Here is an 18,539-nt window from a genome sequence, read left to right as displayed (position 1 = left end):
CATGAGAGATCATTAAACATCAGAGATTCATCTTTTTTTCTGAAAAAAAGATTTTGATCATTTAAACTGAGTGGACGCAGGTGGTTGGAAGGGAGCAATGGTTGCAGAAACACCCCAAAAAATAAAATACAAAAAAATGATTGTGCAGTATATTATGATATTAGGGACAGTGGAAAATCTTGGCTCTATAGATTGCCTACTTACAACAAGTAGGTAGAAAAACAGCGTATGGAAAGACCAGATGGTATATTGCAGGCCGCAATTAGCAGGATCCCAATCGGAATAAGTACATGTAAAATGTACACATAGCGTTTACTTTAGAGGTATAACGAGCATCAGTTGAAGAACCTCTGGCTGTTACAGCTCCTGGTGATCCTCGTCGGATCACGATGAATGGCGTCTGACGTCACTTCCGGCGTAAGGGTGACGGCTTCCGGTCCGGAACACACAGGGGCTGGCAGGCAGCAAAGGAACTGCAGGCTCGGCACCTTCACCTTCTAGGCAGCTGTGCACGCTGCAGGAGTCTTGGAAATAGATCAACGCTGTTCGCTGTGTGGACCACAGCTTCCTCAGGAGAAAGTTAATACCCCCAGTGGGTGTATGGTTTAAATAATGTAGACAATCATTCAATTAGAAAGCTTAATTACACACAGGTCCTCCTGTTAAAGGTACATGACACTGTGGTCAAAAATACAACTAGACTGAACTTTAATGTTAAAAAACTTAATAAAAGTAGACCCTTAGGTCCTAAAAACACATAATAAATAAAATATAGAACAATGTGTAACTCATAATGAGGACGGGGAGAGAAGGGAGATAGAAATAGAGATCAATCAGTAACATAATAGTTATCAGCATCAAACATCATAGTGAGATGTCAAAGGGTGGGAGGGGGGAGGGGGAAAGGGAAGGAGTGGTGTGATCAGCAATGAGGGGGAGGGGGGGGGAGTGTGAGTTACACATTGTTCTATATTTTATTTATTATGTGTTTTTAGGACACATACTGTATGCATACTCATATGCATCCAGGATGCATACTCATCTTTGAGGGTAAAATAATGCACAAAGTCACATGCTGTAGCCTTGTGCACTGTACAGTACAACTGTACTGCATTTTGTACCCTAATGTTACATTTTTCTTCTCTTGTTCCTGGAATCATGAATAAAGTATTTTTCCAAGAGCAAATTGTCCCCCGTATTGTTGAATACATTAAGCATGATTTACCATCTGGTGATCACTGTTTCTTCCAGGACAATGACCCTAAACATACCGCCGCCACTACCTATATTCTTGCGAGCGGTATCAACTGGGTTAAGACGCCACCTGAGTAAGTTCTCCAGTGTACTTTACTGTACATTAACTTTTTCTCATTCTTTTAAACTGTTTTTATCTGTTCAACTAATTAACCATTTTTTCCCCTCCCCTTCCAGATCACCAGATATGAATCCCATCGAACTTGTGTCACATGTGATGAAGGATCATATACGAAAGGTTGAAAAACCGTCCCAAAAGGAGGAATTAATACAAGGAATAGTTAGTTTCTGGAACGACATACTCACAGTTCAAAGATGCAACAACTATATTGATATATTGCAAGCGTGTTGCCTGTTATTTTACAGCGTAATGGGAGTGCCACCGGAGTGTAGTAAGGTACTGTACAGTAGTAAGTTAAGTACTGTACAGGTACAGTAAGTATAGTACAGGTAAGTATGGCACTCAAAATAACAATTTTCATCATTTTACAGTATGTCTGTGCTTACAGTACATTTGTATTACACATGTGTGTACTGTCTTACCTATTATACTGCAGTTATAGTTATATATACTTATAGTTAAATATAGATAGTATAGTTATATACTGTATAAAGTTATACTATACTGTACAGTATATACATAGTTATACAGTACAGTAGTTCTAAAGTAGTCCAATATTGTTAACCATTCAAGGCCTTCAATGCACTAATCTTGTTGATTTGTTTTTAACAACAGATGTAGCACTACAGGAAGGGGGGATGTCTAAACCTATTGTACTGTGTGCATAATAACAGGCAATAGTTTGTCATAATCCCCCCCTCTCTCAATGACTACAGAATGCAATGCAGCCTTAAAAAGAATGATAATGTGTGAATGTCCTGTATCGCTCTGGGGGAGGTGCAGGCTATAATTTGTATAATAACAGGCTATAGTTTGTCATAATTCCCTTCCCCCCCCCTCAAAGACTACAGAATGCAATGCCGCCTGAAAAAGAATGAGAATGTGTGAATGTCCTGTATTGCTCTGGGGGAGGTGTCGATAAGCAGTTGAATGCCATTCTGCTATGCTTTGTGAGGGGGCAAGGTGCAACTTTCCCAGTCCGAGTGTGAAGGATAATACACTGTAGTTCAAATACATCATTTGAACAGTTTTACAATAAAGGTTCACTGCAGTTGATACTGTAAATAACATGGGTGTGTGTCTGAGATATTTCCATAAACAGTATGCAAAGCAGACCAAGCCTAGCAAAAAGTGAATGTTTTCAATAGTATATAAAAAAAAATAGAGTATGCCAACTCATACACGTATACAGTAGAAATAAAAAGTAAGTGATTTTAAGAATGTAAAAAATTTGATAAAATATTAAAAACATGCACCACATAATGTTTTCTTTAAATTACTAATTTATGAAGCCCTTGTCGAGAAAAAAAAAGTCTCGCTTTTTTTTGTTTTTTTTGTTTCAGATTTGAAATTTACATTGGCAGTCTCACTGAAGGACGTATCAGCCATGCGCATGCATGTGAAACTGGTCACAGGACTCTACAGTACTTTAGTTCAACGGGCAAAAATTCAAAGCTTGAGAAATAATTAATCACTCTGGGGGAGGTGTCGATAAGCAGTTGAATGCCCTTCTGCTATGCTTTGTGAGAAGGGAAGGTGCAACTTTGCCAGTCCGAGTGTGCAGGATAATACACTGTAGTTCAAAGACATAATTTGAACAGTTTTACAATAAAGGTTCACTGCAGTACATACTGTAAATAACATGGGTGTGTGTGTGAGATATTTCCATAAACAGAATGCAAAGCAGACCAAGCCTAGCAAAAGGTGAATGTTTTCAATAGTATAACCCCACACCCAATTGAATATGAAAACATAGCATCATACTGTATAAGGTTTTGTATAAAGCTTACAATTATAGTGTGTTGTCCAAAATAATAGCGTGGCAAAGTTTTAAAAGCGTGAAGCTGGTAATACTGACTGTATAAAAGTAAAAACGTAACATTTTAAAAAAGCGATATTAGAGTTCCATCAAACTTCCTCCTTACAGTATCTTTTGACGCTCGATATTTCTTTTCTGAAAAAAAAGTGGTATTATTTCCGGAATTGCGCATGCGTCAAGTCGCGCTGTGTGCATGAGAACAGTACAGTACAAGCATTGATAATGTATGGCAGGCATACACTACTGTAGTGTCATAGGGAATTAAAGTTACTACTGTACAGTATAGTGTGATACAGTATACTGTAGTACATTATATTTACCTCATTATAAACTGTGCCAAACGTGTGGAGATGAGCCAATGTCAGAGGTGTATTGTGCGTACAATCTGGGGTCACCCCTGTAGTCTGCATTATAGTTGACAGGTGCCTGCTGAAGTGGCAGAAGCTGCTGAAGCTGGTAATAATGTTGGGAACCAGGCTGGAAATCTTGCTGGTAATCTGGCAGGGCCAGGTAGCAAGGATTGTGGTTCGATAAATTTCACTGACGGTCGGACCATTATTGTAAGCCAGTGCTGGTAATACATTGCTGGAATCAGGCTGGAATTCTTACCGGTAATATGGTGCGGCCAGGTAGCAAGGATTGTGGTTCACCAGGTTTTCACTGAGGGTAGGACCGTTATTCTAAGCCAGTGCTAGTAGTACATTGCTGGAATCAGGCTGGAAATCTTGTCGGTAATATGGCAGGGCCAGGTAGCATGGATTGTGGTTCACCAGGTTTTCACTGATGGTCGGACCAGTATTGTAAGCCAGTGCTGGTACATTGCTGGGTCGGGACAGATGAATCTTACATGGATTAAACCTGACCTTTCTCCTTTTGTAGATGCCATGAACAATGGAATTTCTGTAATTATCATTGCGATTCACAAACTTTTTCTCACCACTGTAGGTGCACACAAGCACAATGTAAAATATTTCCAGGTGCCAATTATGCACCAAGTAAAGCTGTTTGATACTCTTACAACAGTATATACTGTGGTTCCCATCCTGTTAAGCCACCCACAGGAAGCCTGTGAACCAGTACCAAGCTATAGCCCACCTTAATTTAGTGCATTTGAGTTTATTTTCTTTAACCTCTTATGGCTAATAACAGTAACTTGCAAAACTAAACTATTGTATATTTTCATATACTCCAAGAAGGGCCGCCAACAGAAATCATGGGGCCTTGGACAAATGAAAGGCGCAGACCCCCTCCCACCCCCACCCCCCAACCCATAGCGCATCTACCATGGAAAAAAATGTTAACACGCAACTTTTACTTACCTGTTTTCTTCTTATTGTAATACGGACAAAAACATTACAATGCAATCTGTCTATTTTTATATTTTCAACAAAAGACAAAGATACCCAGTGCTACATCCATGTGACAAAAGGCCTAGGGGGATTCAGTATGGGCCTGGGGTGAGGGAGGGGGTTAAGTATGGGCCCGGGGGGATAGGGGTTTAAGAATGGATGACTGACTGATTTACTGCCAGGGTGGGTGGGTGGTTGACTGACTGACTGACTGACTGCCAGGGTGGGTGTCTGACTTCCAGGGTGGGTAGGTAGGTGACTGACTGCCTTGACTGACTGCCAGGGTGGGTGGGTGGTTTACTGACTGCCAGGGTGGGTGGGTGACTGACTGCTAGGGTGGCTGATTGATTTCCAGGGTGGGTGGCTGATTGACTGCCAGGGTGACTGACTGACTGCTAGGGTTGGTGGGTGACTGATTGCCTGGGTGGGTGAGTGACTGCCTAGGTGGTGGGTGTCTAAGTTACTGCCTGGGTGGGAGGGTGCCTGGGTGAATGTGTGGGTGGGTGAGTGACAGCCTGGGTGAGTGACTTCCTGGGTTGGGTAACTGAGTGACTGCCCTTTGGGTGACTGTGTGACTGCCTGGGTGGGTGACTGATTGATTACCTTGGTGATGGGTGACTGGGTGACTGAGTGACTGGCTGGGTGGGTGACAGAGTGACTGCCTTGGTGGATTGGTGACTGAGTGACTGTCTGGGTGGGTGGGTGATTGAGTGACTGCCTGGGTGTGTGGGTGACAGTGACTGCCTGGGTGGGTGTGTGTTTGACTAAGTGACTGCCTGGGTGGGTGACTGAGTGACTGCCTTGACAGTGACTACCTGGGTGGGTGGATGACTGCCTGGGTGGATGACTGCCTGGGTGGGTGACTTGGGTGGGTGACTGGTTGACTGGGTGGGTGACTGAGTGACTGCCTGGGCGGGTGACTGAGTGACTGCTTGAGTGGTTGAGTGACCTCTTGTGTGGGTGAGTGACCAAGTGACTGCCTGGGTGGGTAAGTGACTGCCTGAGTAGGTGGGTGAGTGACTGCCTGGGTGCGTGGGTGAGTGACTGAGTGACTGCCCTTGAGTGACTGCTTGGGTGACTGAGTGACTGGGTGGGTGAGTGGCTGCCTGTGTGGGTGAGTGAGTGACTGCCTGGGTGGGTGTGACTGCTTGGGTGACTGAGTGACTGCCTGGGTGGGTGAGTGACTGCCTGTGTGGGTGGGTGAGTGACTGCCTGGGTGGGTGAGTGACTGTCTGGGTGGGTGACTGACCTTGATGGGTTGGGTGCTGCTTCCTGCTTCCCTGCCCACCAGACACTCCCCTCCGTCCCCAGATCCCCACGGCTGATGCCTGGTGCAGGAGGTAGGCTCTGGGGGGCTAGGGGGGCTGGGAAGTAGGCTGGGGGGCGGGAGGGAACAGGAGGTAGGCTGAGGGGGAGCCCGTGGTCCCCGCGGCTGCTGCCCAGGGCAGGAGGCAGGCGCAGGGGGAGCTGGGTTGGCGGGCGTGGAGGGAGCTGGGTTGGCGGGCGCGGGCTCGATACGGCGCTTCCCCACAATCCCAAGTTGGGAGCGGTGGGGAGTGGGCCCACAGGCAGCAGGTTGGATACCCTGCTTTCCCTGCGCATGCGCGCCGAGACCTCTGCTGTGCGCATGGGGATCGGCGGCTTTTTTTTTTGTGACCTTTTTTTTTTTTTTTAATGAAACGGGCAAGGCCGCGCAGAGCCCCCGGGTGGCCGGGCCCCCTGACTCACTGGGCCCACGACGCCAACTCCGGCAGACCCCCCCTGTTGGCGGCCCTGACTCCAAGTGTAATTTATTTTAGGTCCTTCCAACATCATAAATCTTCAAAAGTGCTCAGTTAAATGTTTTGCAAATTTTCCATAAATTTGGCGTTTTTTTGTGAATTTTTTAAAAAATTCACAATGCTGAAAATTTTGCAATATTGCCATTTTTTCCAGAATTTCATAAAACTTCAAAAAAGGCAGTAAAAGGGGATTATTTTAGATAAAGCTTATTGATTTATACTACTATTTAAAAAAGGGTCAATTGTGCGTGGTTCGAGAGCTTTGGTGAAAATTTCTAATCATACGGTATCACTTACTCCGTTTCATCTTATCTGTACTTTGTAGTAAAAGCACACCTTTCCTTTTATTATACATATATACAGTGTTCGACAAACCTATACATTTGCGAGTGGATTTAACATCGTGGCGAGCTCCTATTGGCCCAAGCAGCATACGTTTGGTACTAGGTGGCGAGTAGATTGTTTTGTGTGGCGAGTAGATTTTTTGGTGATTTGTCAACCACTGCATATATAGCTTTTATGGTCTGCCAATGCAGTTTCCATAATTTTCGAGGTAACCTTGAAACAGTAATAGATAATGTATTATGTAATGTACAGTACATTAAATGAAGATTCATAGTGAAGGTAAGGATATTAAATGAGCTGGGGGGTCATTTATAATACTGGAAAATATTGTTAATGTAATTTTATTTTAACATTTTTTAAATCATGGCAAAAAATAAAAGTCTATGCTCTGTGTTCACTGATTTATTACACAATGAAATGTGAAAATGCACTATTCCCTTTTAGGAGCTGCGGTACATTTCTAGAATTAAGTTGGAATCATCACCAATGTGGGGAATTACTCATAGGATTTTTATGAGTCTAATATAAACTCACATTGCTACAAGTGTTTCGAAGGAGATGTGGCTAGCAAATCACCTCCAGAATAAAAACCTACCAACCATGAAATAATTTTTTTTTTACAGTTTAAAAGTGAGGAGAAGGCAGTGTTAGGGACATTGACAATCTGTCCAGCTGGCACAATGATGCATAATATGTCATCACACTCCTGCCGGGCCCAGACTCCTACAACCCCCTGTGTGAAAATCCAGCTGGACATACTTGTCTTATGGCCTCTGGGTGAGATCTTGGAGCCTTCTCTACTCGCACAGTTTGGAGCTTTATTGCTACAGAAAGCAAAGGCCTTAGTGATATACTGTATTTAACGCTTATTTAACACTTATTGTGAACCTTAGGTCATGCAAGAATTTAATCCCTTTGTGTGACAGTTGTAGGTTGCTGGCCTTCATTACTAAAGGTGAATCCCAGCCGGTTGCCTCTAGTGATCGTGGGTAATGAGCCAAGAGGGTTAGCTCTTGGGTCCAGTAAGGTAAAACTATGTATTTTCTGTAACTCTGTTCCCCTTATACTGTCCCCCATAGGGTTATAAGCTAGGAACAGTGTGTGTAGGGTTAACTATGTAAGCCCAGTGGGACAGTTAATGCATTCTGTGCTGTATTCCCTTTGACGCATGGTCTTGAAGCTGCCTGTGCACGCTTATAAGCGGGTTGGCTTGTATGGGTGGCCCCTTATAAGAAATAGCTGTAGGGCATTGACTTCTGGAATATGAGGAAAAAGGGGGATATTTGGGGGAAAACAGTGCTAACCTGTATTGCTTGCCAGCAAGGTATTAGAGCGGAGTCTAGAAGGCTTATATGCTAATGCCGGTTTTAGAACCCTAGCCCGCAGATCCCAGTTTTAGAGTCTAAGCTCTAGGGATCCAATTTTAGTTTTGCTGTGGTTTAAAACTAGAATGCATTTTATGTGTTTGCTGTGAGCTGGACTGCATACAGGACAAAGGGCAGCCAGAGGTGAATTAGCACTTCAATGCCACCAGCCCATGTGTAGGGATTCCCTGTGTTAATTGCAAAAGACATGCAGGTTTGTGGCACATGCTGACGGGGAAGGGCTGTGAACAGGATATTTGGAGTAGAAAGCTTTTGTTCCAGCTAGACATTGAGAAGCCTACCCAGCGGGAGGTATGGGGCAAGCCAGGAAACCGGTTGCTGGGTTTCAAACTCATAGGCACGATTTTCATTGGCAAGTTTTGAATTTTCCCCTCCTATCATTGAATGAACAACCACAATCCGTACTCTAATTGGCTGCCAGCCCCCTCAATGATATAGATAGGCAGCAAGCCCTGTATAAGGGAGAGCGGTGTAGCAGATAACTATTTTTTTTGGGAGATTTGAAGGGACAAGGAGCTGCTGGTGGGTTGAAAGAGCTATTCACACAGAGAAGCATGGAGAAACCCAGCCAGCAGGCTAGAACCAACCGAAGTGGACAGGGTAACACCTTTTGCTGAAGTAGGCGTCCTACAACTAGGAAAATGCTAGATCTCCACCCCCAGACCCTAGTAAGTGTGTACATTCTCTGTATTTTATGTTCCGAGGTCTTACCCAAATAAGCCTTATTTTATTTTACTGCCTTGTTTTGCCTTGTGACTGATCCCTTAAATATAAAGGTGTTAAAATACCTGATCTACCATGACACCTTGATCAAACTGTTTTGTGATCAGTTGTTACAATGTGTTATTTACATACAGACGTATCAAACATTTGATATATATGAACTTTGACTAGCTACTGTAATGACGTACTGTATGCACATCTTAATTTGGCAAATATCTGGTTAACTTTGAATGACAGTGATAAATACAATTCTTGTAATAATTGATGTTCCACTTCAGAGGCATGTTGAATTGACATGTGTGTACTTGTGGTGGTGTAATTTCATATCCCCTGTCCACATGCACACCTTTATTCCTAAACATATACTGTAGGATTACCTCTGATGGACAGTGACATTACTCTATCATTCAAGGTGGCACTATATTTGTACAAATAAAATACTGCCTAGGGATTCTGTCAAAGTACATTTCATTCCCCAGTACACAAGCATGACATTTATCCTGGTTATTTATTAAAACTAACCCCTTCATTACCATAGGATTCAACAATTCACTGCAAAGCACATAGCAGGCCCTGTTAGAATGGAAGCAATTAAGGACATTCATGATAGTCAACCCTTTATGATAGCAGAAATGACTCATCCTATGATTCACTTTAGATAACATAATGCATTCATATATGTTTTTCACTGTAATTGCAAAAGGGAATTGTCATATGTATCTCCACTACCGCTCACATATTTTTGCATACTATTTACACTGGAAGGATCACAGACAGTATGCACACAGGGCAAACACTTGTAACGGGGTTTCCCCCACCCAATCGCAGATCACACGGTGTGGGGGCAGGAAACATACATGGTTACTAATTGTGGTGCATAACCTGTTGGCTCACAGGAGGGCTGAGCTTCCACCACGGGGAACCTGGGGTAATATTACTGTGGACAACTTACGTATAACGATGCAGCGCCTCCACCTGCGATGGCTCCCACCAGAGGGGGAGTAGTTCCTCGCAGGACAATCAATACTCACACACAAAATATATATATATGGGACTTTACTTATTCCGCAACACAACATATAACCACAACAGTTTGCATAACCTGTGTCCCTTCCTGGAGGAGACACTTACTGCGCCATGCAGGACGCTTACGCTAATTTGCACCACGGCGGGCGCTAACACTTCTAGGCGTCACGGCGGACGCTACCACCTCTAGGCGTCACGGCGGACGCTACCACCTCTAGACGTCACGGCGGACGCTACCACCTCTAGGCGTCACGGCGGACGCTACCTCCCAAAGAGTGATCCCACCCTGTGTCCAGTAACCCCAACCCAATGTGTGTGTGTGACTGCGCAGCCACTATGTCTGGTGATAGGCCTTGTTGGTGCACGTGAGTTGTGGGTTACCTGCCCGGGCTCCAGCCACGGGTGCCGCTATATCACTGGGGTTGGATCCACCGGGATATCCTCCTACGCGTGGGGTGAATTCCAGCGCGGATAATATCACCGTACAGCTCCGCACCGTCTCTACCTTAGTTAGGGTCTGTCTGCTGCCAGTAGGCCGCAGTCACGCTAGCTGGGCCTCCGTGGAGATAGTCCAGCTCCCTCTTAGCAATCCGAGCAATGTCCGTGATACACTCCTAGCAAATATATAATGGGGCAGGGTCCCTAACCTAGGGCCTGTCCGTACAATACTCAGCTAAGATGACTCAGGGCTATCTGAGGCCTAGGGGATTTGCTGGCCTAGTGCAGAGAGTCACAGACCCCTGCACCCTACCTCCTTCCCCTAGCTGCTCCAGTCACCAACTGCTTTTCTCTGTCTGCTTTGTGCTGACAGACTCACAGCTCTGCATCAGACTACCGCAACAATGTTGCAGACCTCCAGGTGCCTCTTACTGACAGAGGCAGCACAGCAACAGGAACTCACTCTAACAACTCAGCAACAACTAACAACGCGCGCTCGCATACCAGAAGGAGGGGGTGAGTGCGCAAGGGGGGGCTAGCATGTCAAGGGGGACCTGGCTACACACTAATAAAAATATTTGTGGAAATTGTAAAGTATATGGCATTCCTGGATAGTAAACAAAAACAGGCCCAAAAAAATCATTGTTTAAAATTGTTCAAAAAATGTGAAAATACCTTTGGCTCTTTGAGAAGTCTATAGATGTGAGACGGTTACATGTATCAGGTTCCAAGTATATTAACCCTTAAAATGCTATATATTCTCAGTTGCCTACAACTGAAATGCTTTTCTCTCCATTCCTCAAGTGCAATATATACTTTCTGCAATTGTTAATTTAATTGCTACTATCATAAAAAAAATATTAACAATTCACACCAGCAAATGTAACCTTTTCTCATATTGCAACATTAACTCACGTTGATGGGCATTTCATTTAGTTTAAAAAAAATAATCAACATTGTTGAGCATTAAATTATGTGCAATATACAGTAATTACCTTTATAACATTGTGAAAAACTGGATAAATTCCCCTAATTAATAAATGTGTTTGTAGACCAGAGTGACACATGAATTACCAAGCACATATGCGTGCTCTTTTTACGTACAGTTGTAATGTGACACTGAGAATATAGAGTCATGGTTACACCTATGACCAGTGCCACAAAAAAATCCATGATATGTCCTGTTACGTAAGAGAAAAGTCACAGTAGTGAAATGTTACTGTTGATGCTTTTCTACATACAGTATATGTACAAGGCTGAATGAGTAGCTCAGTGAGTAAACGAGCTGACTGATAACAATGACACAAAGCTTAAAGTAGGGGAGTCCGCTCCTTCTGACCTTGGACAAGTCACTTTATTTCTTAGTGCCTCATGCACGTTACAATTAGATTGTAAACTCGACAAAGCAGGGGCTGTGTTCAGTGTCAGTGTTATACAAGGGAAAATAATCAGTACAGTAATGGGTTTGGTGTTATTGTTATCCATCTCAATTTGTGCATAGAACTTGTCTATAGTGATCAAGTTCCAAGAAACAAGGAGAAATATATAGCAATAATTATTTATTATACATTGCTATGGACTAACTAATATTTTAGTTCAAAGTCAATTATTCTGTGAAATTGCCCCCAAAAATGCAAAACATATACAGTAAAACACTTAGGGGACGATTCTATAAGCTCTGAAGCAACCAATCATGGTAAGGCTAAGTCCACGCTAGCGCTGAGCGGGCGGCGCTTGCGGAGGAGACTTACATATATATATATATGTAAGTCCCCGCTCACTTGGGGACACTTACGTGGTAGAGTGGCCATGGACACGGTGTGGGGGTAACACTATGGTGGGCTACTACAGACGGGCAGGGTGTATATGCAATTGACCTCTTCATACATAATAAAGTGGTTGACGTATGTATCATATGTGTGCTTAGTAATGGTCATAAAGGTTACTGTTATATTCTGTGTGGTATTATTATTTGTTCCTGCACGGGGCTATCCCAACCCATTGGGATTCCGTACAGTTGGAGGCGCTGTCACCCATTATCTCGGTGTACTCCAGGCTCTCAGTGGCGGAGGCTCAGATCTCTGTGAGCCAGCAGGTAATATCAGCACCAGTAGACTCTTCACATAAAGGAGAAAGAGGGCTACACTAGCAGTCATTGCTACTCTTACTCCTTCTTGCATTTCAAATGTTTACTAAAAAGTTGTTCAGAAATCCCTTAAAGACAATTATAAGCTAAAGCTGGTAAATTCTGGGCATTATTAAAATCCCTGCTCTCTGATTGGTTAAAATTCCGGTCATTATCCAATCAGTAATGGCCCGGAATTTGTGGCAGCTTGCCAAGTTTTTCAAGCAATCAGCTTTCAGTTCTTATTCACAAAGAGTGAAATTTGCTCTTAGACAGGGGAGGTGATTGGACAGAAGGCAGCAGCAAGGCACTGACTCCTCCCCCACCCTGCCTACAGAGAGCTCCGCACAGGAGTGTGAGGGGAAAGGTTTGTGTGTGTGTTTTGTGGGTGTAAAGGGGGTCAACAGAGTGTTTTATTAGTGTGTGTGTCTTCTGTTGGTGGGTGTTTTGTGGGTGTAGAGGTGCAGCAGAGTCTTGTTGGTGTGTGTCTGCTGTGTGTGTGTTTTGTTGGTGTAGAGGGGGAGCTGCAGTGTGTGTGTCTTCAGTGTGTGTTTTGTGGGTGGAGGAGGGGTGCAGAGTGTTTTGTTGGTGTGTGTGTCTGCAGTGTGTGTCTACAGGGAGCTGCAGTGGGTGTAGAGGGGGGCTGCTGGTGTGTGTTTTGTGGATGCAGAGGTGGCAGAGTCTGTTTTGTTGATTTGTGTGTGTTTTGTACGTGCAGATGGGGGGCTGCAGTGTATGTTTTGTGGGTGGAGGAGGGGTGCAAAGTGTTGTGTGTGTGTGTGTGTGTTGTGGATGTAGAGCTGGCAGTCTGTTGGTTTGTGTGTCTGCAGTGTGTGTTTTGTGGGTGTAGAAGGGGGGCTGCAGTTTGTGTGTCTTCAGTGTGTGTTTTGTGGGTGGAGGTGGGGTGCAGAAGGTTTTGTATGTGTGTGTCTGCAGTGTGTGGGTTTACATGGGGGCTGCAATGGGTGTAGAGGGGGGCTGCTGGTGTGTGTCTTATGGATGTAGAGGGGGCAGCAGTTTGTTTTGTTGGTGTGTGTCTCTGCAGTATGTTTTGTGGGTGTTGCGGGGGGCTGCAGTGCGTGCGTGTGTATCAGTGGGTGTAGATGGTGGAGGAGGGCTGCACAGCGTGTTTTGGTGTGTCTGTGTTTTGTGTGCTTGTGGGTGTAGAGGGCGGGCTGCTATGTGTGTTTTGTGAGTGTAGAGGGTTGAGGAGGGCTGCAGTGTGTTTTGTGGGTGTAGAGGAGGGGAGCGGGAGCTGCACAGTGTGCAGGAGGGACTGCAGAGTGTGTTTGTGGATATAGATAGGGGTTGCAAAGTGTGTGTGTATAGAGGGGGCTGTCTGTATGTACAATTTCCTTTTAATAAACTTGCAGTAAAAGCATAAGAATGTAAACAATCATGCTGATAAAAATCAATATGACTATAAAAATGTATCTTTTTTTATGATTTTAAAAAAAAAAAAAAAAAGCCTATATTTAGCCTATAATAGTTATAATCCCTGAAGAATGGGGCATTATTGGCCAGTAATGCCCTGTTATTCAGGGATTATTAGTTAATTAACTTCCTCTAACTAACAAATATCCGATAACACACAGGCGTAGAAAAAAAAACCATGTAAACAAATGTAAATTGAGGAAATGCCCCATACACTAAGGAGCTTAATAAAAGTACTCTAGCATGGAATAACTTTAAACCAGATTGTAAAGCAAGCACATGCAAACATCACACCTTCTCGTAGTTACAGAGACAGTCTTGCTACATTTGTATGTGTGTGTGTGTGTGTATGTACAGTATGTATATAATTATATATATATATATATTTGTACTGGGACAGTACGTCTGAATATATATGTATACATGTACTTGAACATTACATCTGACACCAGATTTATGAGGTCTTGAAAGCTTGTATGGTACAAATACTGTACATATTTGACGTTGTCTAATGTACTGATTATACAGTACTATATATAGCATACGTTCCAGCAAACACTTTTGGGTGGGCTGGACACTGGGAAAGGGACAGCAGGGTATAGGTGCGTAGCACCCAAAGTACTTTTGGGACACTCACTGATGCTACTGGGTGGGGTGCTCATTATACTGTGATGTGGTGTTACAGTATGTTATGTTGCATAGTTGTTATTATAAGTTACTGATCAGTAAATACTGTTACATATACCCTTGTGTGCACGGGCTGACCATGCCCGCGGCCTAAGAGGGGATATGATAACTATATACAAATATATTCAGGGACAGTACAAGGAGCTTTCAAGAGAACATATCATCTCCAAGGGCAGTACAAATGATACAGGGACATCCCTTAAGGCTGGGGGAAAGGAGATTTCACCAGCAACAAAGTAAAGGGTTATTTTCAGTAAGGGCAGTTAAAATGTGGAATTCATCACCCATGGAGACTATGATGGCAGATACAATAGATTTGTTCATAAAAAGGTTGGACATCTTTATAGAAAGGAAAGGTATATAGGGATATACCAAATAAATAACATTGGGAAGGATGTTGATCCAGGGAGTAATCTGATTGCCAATTATTGGAGTCAGGGAGGAATTTATTTTATCATTGGATGATATTTCATTGGATTTATTTGTTTGCCTTCCTCTGTATCAATATACTGTAAGTACTGATATTGGATAAAGTATCTGTCATCTAACTTTAGCATACAGAAGGTTGAACCTGATGTTCAGATGTCTTTTTTCAACCTCCTCTACTATGTTTTGGGAACAAAAAACTTTTATGGCTCTTGGACAGTTAATATATTAGTCAAATACTCAGTGAAATCAAACTGTCCTGTTGGAGATCAGCTCTGCAGTTACAAACTCCTCTGTGTATACTGCGATGCCATCATACATATAGGAGATTGGAGACAAGAAAATTGAGAGTGTGCTTCAATAGTGCATTACCCTTATTCCTCACTGATTATCATTGCTGATTGCAGATTTAGAGGAAAAATGCCCTCATAAAGGAGCAAATGTGTGATCACAAAAATATTTAATTGAATCTCCGCATAAAAATCCGTTTGGAACAGGTACATTTGACCATACAAATGATCAAATCAATAAAAACCAAATCGCTCTGGTGGCGCAGCATAGATGTAATATTCATCTGGAACAGCACCTTGGATGAACTGCAACTGTTGAAATTATATCTTAACAGTATAGAAATCTTCATTTCACGAAGAACAAATTGAGTTTTTAGATCTCGAGTTGTATATTATTAACAACACAATACAAACCAAAACCTATTATAAAAATGTTCAAGCTAATAACTATCTTCCGGCTAACAGTCACCATGACACGAATTGGGTAAAAAATATTCCCTGAGGACAGTTTACAAGACTTAAGCGGAATTGTTCAGATGAAGACATTTTCAAGGAACAAGCCGAGGTTTTAAAAGGGAAATTTAGAGAAAGAGAATATACCCAAGAAGTATTAGATACAGCAATGCACAAGGTTACTGATGTGAGTAGATTTAGCCTTTTGGAACATACGATCAAGATGAAGGCTGACACATACCCTTTATGGAGTGACATTTGTTACACAATATAATAAAATAGCACCCCGGATTAAAAGAATCACGAAGAAACATTGGGGAATTCTCAGAAAAGATACACTGCTCAAAGAAATCCTTCCAATCAGACCACACATTTTCTTCAAAATGGCCAGTAACCTTAAAACTTAACTGTCCCCGAGCTGTCCTATTAGTAAAAACTTCTATGCTGCAAAAAATAACATCAAAGGATATTATATATATTCTAAATATACTACTTGTGAGTTTAGCTCCAACAAGAAAACTTTTAAATCCAATAGCACTTCAAAAGAGTATAAAATACAATCACATATAAATTGCTACAGCAAGTACGGTATGTTATTGTAGCCGTGACCCCTGGTTCACCCCAAGGAATGGGAGGTTGCGCTTGCAAAGAGTAGTTGCAAAAGCCCGCGAAGGAGGAGAGTGTATTTGGCGGGAGAAGAGCAGTCCCTTGACCCAGCAGCCCTACGGGGAGGGTGGGGTGAGAGCGTTTAGCCTATGGGCAGAGGAGTTGCCAGAGATATAGGCAGTGGTTGCGCGCACGTGGCGTCAGAGCTGTTTGGAGAGATAAGGAGATGGAGATACTGCGCGGGGAGTTTGTACCCCCAGGCGCAGGCCAGGTGCCCCAGGCCCAGCTAGCCCTGAGTTACATTAGAGACAAGCTGAGCTAGGGATCGCCTTAGTAAGGGTCTTACCCCGTACTGTTATTTTTGCCAGGGACTATTCTATCGAGAGTGAGGTCTGGGCTCAGACCCCTGTGGAGTTGCCAGAGTCCGAGAGGGAACGCCTCGGACCCTAGCGAGGGAAAGAGTTTGTCAACACAGAGACCCTTTTTGAAGATCGTGGCAGTTCTGAGCACCGGAGTGCTCGGCAGGTATTTCATCAAATGCACCAACTGTAACTTTCATTCACCCGAGACATAGTGGCTGCGCAGTCACCCATACACACACATAAGGCCTGTTGTGAGCAGGAGAACTGAGTAGCATACTTGTACACAGGGTGGGATCACCCGGTGGTGGGATTGGGGGAAGTGTTTTTGGCGTCCGCCGAGGCGCAAGTTATTGTTGGCGTCCGCCGAGGCGCAAGTGGTGGGGACGTCTGCCGTGGCGTGTTATATTATGTGAACCGGCATACCGGAATGTCATGGCATGCAATGTATCGTGAGTTTGACCTATCAGTAAAAGAGATTGGTTTTATAACTTGGTTGTGTAAGGGTAATTCTTGTATATACGTCCTGCGAAGACTAACTCCCCCTTTGGTGGGATCTGTCGCAGGTGGAGGCGCTGCACCTGACATATATATTGCACGCACCCCAGGCTCTCCGTGGCAGAGGCTTAGGCCCTGTGAGCCAACAGGTAACACAGCACATAGTAACAGCTTGCTAGTGATAGGAAGCAGGGTTACATTTGGAGGCGCTGCTGAGATTTCAGACCTGGGGTGCCCCTCGAACCTAAATTGTGATCACCATGGCTTTGCCCACCCGTCACGAGATACGAGACTGGGCCCATCAAGTACGCACGCCTACTTATCGCGCCGTAGCGCTGGCCCCAGTTCCCATGTCCCTACCCTTAGTGACTTTAAAGACGGCCTTGTGACAACTCCCGGGTTTTGCCAAAGCTCGCCTGGTAGATGTAATGGTAGACCACGACTCCAAGTGGAATACCTTACTTGTAGACTGTCAGCGTAACCTGTTAGCGCTCGAACCTGCCGTTCCGCAATCCCTGGTCTTGCCCGATGCACCGCCCGGCGGTAGTCATTTCGTTTACCCCCTCCGAGATCCCCTCGTACATCCGTTGGATGAGGACGACCCCACCCTCTATTGATCCACTATGCCGAGAGTGAAGTCGGTAGCTGCCGCTCCATGTCCAGTGACCCGGGATCCAGCGCATCCATGGAGGCGGGAGTGAGTAGTAACACGCTAAAGAAACTGAATGACAAAATAGACCTGCTATCTAGCCCCCCCAGTTTGCCGCCGCTAGTCGAAGCGCTTACCTTAGCCACCCACGCCCAGAACTACCGGAAGCTAAAAGCCTTCTCGGGGACCCTCCCTGTGCCTACCGGGGAAGATGGGGTAGAAACGTGGAAAGAGCACACGCGGGGAGTGATGGAAGAGTGGTCGTGCACCAATGTAGTAAAACGCCAGAGGCTCCTGGAGTGTCTGCGGCCCCCGGCGGCCACTCTGATCGGAATACACCGCGAACAGTACCCCGATTTAACCTCTCTCTTGATGATAGAGTTCCTGGCCGAAGCCTATAGCGCGAAAGAGGATGACGGGGCCTTGTGGGCAAAGTATTATGCCGTAAACCAGAAGGATGGGGAAGAGCTATCCACCTATATACACCGTGTGCAAATATCTCTCGGACCGCTGCTGCATTATAAATATGTACTACCCTCCCAGATGAATGAATATCTCCGGAAGCAGTACCTCCGCAGATCCAGTCCTTCTCACTCAATAGCCAGCATGATTCGTGATCACCTCACCCGGGACTCTCCCCCCCTCGTTCATCCAAAAACTGCAATAGGTGAAGGAACACGAGACGCATCTAATGCTACACTCTCCTCAGAGGCCGAAAGTTAGCGGTGGCGCTAAGTCCAGAGGAAGTACAGAGAAGAAAGAGGAACCACC

This window comes from Ascaphus truei, chromosome 1, assembly GCF_040206685.1.
Source record: "Ascaphus truei isolate aAscTru1 chromosome 1, aAscTru1.hap1, whole genome shotgun sequence".
NCBI classification, from domain to species: domain Eukaryota; kingdom Metazoa; phylum Chordata; class Amphibia; order Anura; family Ascaphidae; genus Ascaphus; species Ascaphus truei.
Note: the sequence above shows the minus strand (reverse complement) of the source record.